Source organism: Ornithorhynchus anatinus, chromosome 17, assembly GCF_004115215.2.
Source record: "Ornithorhynchus anatinus isolate Pmale09 chromosome 17, mOrnAna1.pri.v4, whole genome shotgun sequence".
NCBI lineage: Eukaryota > Metazoa > Chordata > Mammalia > Monotremata > Ornithorhynchidae > Ornithorhynchus > Ornithorhynchus anatinus.
This window is the reverse complement of record NC_041744.1, coordinates 4,289,352-4,294,075: the sequence shown is the minus strand read 5'-3', so window position 1 is coordinate 4,294,075 and position 4,724 is coordinate 4,289,352.

Here is a 4,724-nt window from a genome sequence, read left to right as displayed (position 1 = left end):
AGACAATTATACATTAGAGTTAGTAGACATGATCCCTGCTCTCAAGATGGGTGATTATTTCATTGTCTGTCTTCCCCACTAGAGTCTAAGATTCTTAAAGGCAAGGATCACCTGCTAAACATATTACACTCCCCCGAGTACTTAGTATACCACTCTACACATAGTAAATGTTTAATAAATACAATTGATGGATTGATTGAAGATACCGGAGCTTACATCTCTGTTTGGGGTCACTGCCATCTTGATTTCCAGCTATCAATTAATCCATCAATCGAATTTATTGAGTGCTTACTGTAATAAGGACTTTGGAGAGTTGGCAGTCACATCACTGCTCATGAGGAGTATTAAAAATATGATTTTACTCTGCCTTCTGAGCCACAGGGCTCTCTACTGACAAGGGGACAGGAAGTCTCTGATATCGCTCAAGTCCCAGCCGACACAGTGAGCAGCATCCAGGAGGGCAGAATTGGAATCTCTGTAACGTGATTCCTTTCAGCATTCACCCTCACATCCTGCAAGTGCACCTTTTAGCTGCTAAAAATGGAATATGCCAGTCGCCTGACTGAAAGCCGATTGAGTATTTCCATGAATGTATGTTTATTCAATTATTTGGACCCCTCCATTTTGAAGCAGGTGTGCTGTTCGATTTTGTGAAACAGTCAGAATAAGTAGCCCAAGCCAGTAGACTCAAATCAGATCTCCACTGCAATAACCAGCTTTTCATAATCGCCTAGACACCTGTGTTTGTCGCAGTTTATATTCACAGGCAACTTGTTTATGGGTATGAATTACCCAGAGGCTAAATCAATGCACCTGGATAGATATATTTCCTCCTGGAAATGTTCTCTTGCAGTCAGCGCTTACTGCCCAGAATTCATGGACTGGTTTGTTCTCTGGCCTAAATGGGGCTCGGAGGGGTGGTGTGGCTTCTGAAGAGAGGACCAGTTTTGTGGGAGAAGTTTGGCCTACTCGATATGCCCTTGTCTTTCCCAGAAAAGCACTCTTGTCCACTGATGATCAGACATTCTGGAGGTCAAATAGACAGGACATATTTCAAGGGTTGTTATCCATCTGGCTTGGCAGCCAAGAAGAGAGAATGATACATTTTGTAGCAGTTCTGAGGTAAATATAAATGTGTCTGGTTTCAGGATACAAGGCTAATACAAGGTAATTCCACCTTCATCTATCATTGATGAATTCCAGACAACTGTCAGCTCACTTAGGCACCTCTCTTTGCTAACATTTTCTTCCCTGTACAGACTTGTTTCAAAGACAGGTCTCTGTCTTACCTCCCCACACCTCTTCCACACCAGAAGTACCCCTCTCAACCCCTTGTGATCAGTAATAATAACGATAATGAGTATTTGTTAAGTGCTTACTAAGTATCAAGTACTGTTCCAGGCCCTGGGGATGATACAAGTTAATAAAGTCCCTGTGTCACAGGGGGCTCATTGTCTAAGGGTTAGGAAGAAGAGGTAATAGATCCCCATTTTACAGACGAGGAAACGGGCACAGAGCAGGTAAGCGACTTGCCCAAGGTCACTCAGTAGACAAGTGGTCAAGCTAGGATTAGAATCCAGGTCTGATTCCCAGGACCATGCTCTTGCCACTGACCATACTGCTTCTTTGTTTATACATTGAGGTCCTTCATGAGGTAATAGAGAATCTTGTCACTGAAGCTGTTCTAGTCAATAAATTGCCAACGCTCCTTGAAACCCTTTGGGATGGGAAATCCTAATCCATTACCGATAGGCAGGGAACAAGGAGCCAATCTATTTCAGTGCTTTTAAGCTCCTTGAGGGCAAGCAACCTGTCTACTAAACTCTATTATATTCTCTCAAGGGCTTAGTACACTGCTCTGCAGAAAGTGCTCAAAAATACTGTTGATTAGTTGATTAAAAGAAGTTTAAAGTCTGGTCTATTGTAGATGTCAAATCTTCTGCATGACTTAGTGGATAGAGCATGGGCCTGGAAGCCAGAAGGACCTAGCTAATCCCAGCTCTGCCACTTATATGCTGTGTGACCTTGAGCAAGTCACTTCACTTCTCTGTGCCTCAGTTACCTCATCTATAAAATGGGGATTAAGGCCACATCAGCATTTATGCACTCGGGAATCATCAGTAGGATCTTTAGACCTGAAATACTAGATTAATGGACTCTGTGTAAGCACTGAGACTGTGAGTCCTATGTAGGCAGGGACTGTGTCTAACCTCAATAGCTTGTATCTACCCCAGTGCTTTGAACAATGCTTGACCCAGCAATGAATCGATCCTATTTATCAAGTGCTCACTGGATGCAGAGCACCGTACTAAGATCTTGGGAGAGTATAATATAGCAGAGTTGGTAGACGCATTCCCTGCTCACAGTAAACTTACAATCTACAGGACTAATAATAAGTGTTTAACAAATACCATGCAAAGAAAAAAAGTACTTATCTTATTCCCTTTTTCCTCCTATTTTTTGGTGTTTGCCTCTCTCATTAGAATGCAAGTTCCTTGAGGGCAGGGATTAATTCAACTGAATTCTTTCAAGTGCTTAAAACTGTGGATGCTTCATAGAACTATTGATAGATTCATTGATTGGGTTTGATTGTGCAATTCCCATAACGTGTGTTTTTGTCAGGTGAAGCAGGCTATCCTGAAATCCCATCTGCCAAAAATCCGTGGCTGGAGAAGCGGCGTGGCTTAGTGGAAAGAGCACAGGCCTGGAAGTCGGGGAACCTGGGTTCTAATCTTGACCCCACCGCTTTTGTGCTGTGAGACCTTGGGCAAGTCATTTAACGTCTCTGGGCCTCATTTTCTTCATCTGCAAAATGGGCATTCAGTACCTGTCCTTTCTCCTACTTAGACTGTGGGACAGGGACCATGTCTGACAACTTTTATCTACAAGACAGTTCAGTTTTTGGTACATAGTAAGCCCTTAAATATTACTGCCATTACTATTATTAATAATAATCCCAGCGGGGAGGTTAAGGTGGTTGCTGTCATTACCAAACCATTGACTGCATTTCACACTATTCTTCAATGTTTTAGTACAAGAAATTCAGGCAATCAATCACACTTTGCTCTGCTGGCTCTCTCTCTCTCCACCACTGTCTCTTTTTTCTTTCACTCTCCCCTCCAAGGTCTCTCTCCAGCTCAGCCTCTCTGCTTGTCCAGTTTATGACTATGATGGCCAAACCATAGTATAGCTAATTACTGTCTCCCTGCAATTCTAATCAGAGCCAAAATTTCCCACTCTCATTTTCCCTCTCACCCTGACTGCCTTCACCTGAGTCCGATTCCTTCCACCATGACCCTTCTGTCATCTTCCTTTTAGAACTAAGGCAAAAACCTGAGTTCTTATGAAAGAGGTTTCCTCCTAGCTCTTATAAAGTTATATTTGGCATGAATGGAAAAACACTTTCCGTATTTGAGGGATGGTTGGAAATTCTCTCTAGGCTTTCTTCATGGGGTCATCCAAAATCCACCTAGCCATCTTCTTAGTTAACCATTAAGAGGATGCTATAAAATGCTTTCTAGATATCTCTGAGCGGATGAAGCTAGCATGAGATAGCAGAGCCACTTTCTTTAACACAGCTGTTGTTGAACCGATGTATAAGACCAGATATATTTTAAGCTTCTTGAGGGCAGCATGGTGTAGCAATAGAGCACTGTCTGGGAGTCAAAAGGTCATGGGTTCTAATGTCTGCTCCGCCACTTCTCCGCTGTGTGACCTCGGGCAAGTCACTTTACTTCTCTGGCCTTAGTTACTCACCTGTAAAATGGGGATTGAGACTGTGGGACAGGGACTGTGACCAACCCACCTTACTTGTATCTCCCCCAGCGCTTAGTACAGTGCCTGGTACATAGTAAGCATTTAACAAATACCATTATCATTATTATTCTATTGTATTCTCCCAAGCAATTAACACAGTGCTCCATACAGAGAAGTAATGCACCCTAATGAGAAAAGCACAGGTTTTAGAGTCAGAGAACCTGAGTTCTAATCCCAGTTCCACCACCAGTCTGCTGTGTAACCTTGGGCAAGTCACTTAATATCTCTGTGCCTCAGTTATCTCGTCTGTAAAATGAGAATTAAACGCTCCTCCCTCTGACTTAGACTATGAGCTCCGTGTGGGGCAGAGATTGTGTCCAATTGATTATCTTGTGTCTAATCCAGAGTTTAGTACAGTGTCTGACACAAAGTAAGCTCTTAACAAGTACCACAAAAAAAGGGTAAGCGCTCTGAAAATATCACTGATCGACTGATGTGATGATCACTCAAACTTGCCCCAAATGTAGAGCTTAGGAGGTGGACTGCAGAATTTGCTAGAATATGTAGAAACTAACTTCTGAGAACCTTCTCCCGGAGGGAAAGATAATCTTGGTAACGAGGAGAAGGGTCTATACTTGTTTGATTCATGTAGCAACAGATCAACCTCGTGCTTTTTCAAATCAATGGATTCAACCACATTGGTCCTTTCTGAATATTCCCGGCTTGATCCCCACTATTTTTTAAACCATCAACCCTTCTCTTCTGCCCCTCCAGCTCTCTCTCACACTTCTGTCCTTTCATGTGCTATTGATTCATTTATCCCTCAGCTGCTTTGAGTTAAATCTATTTTCACACTGTTTTTATTCACATTCGCATTTATTCACCTTCATTGCCTAATCACCATTTTATAACTGCTTGTCTCCTCCAGTAGATTGAAATGATCAGATTGGGCCTTGCATTTCATCTGT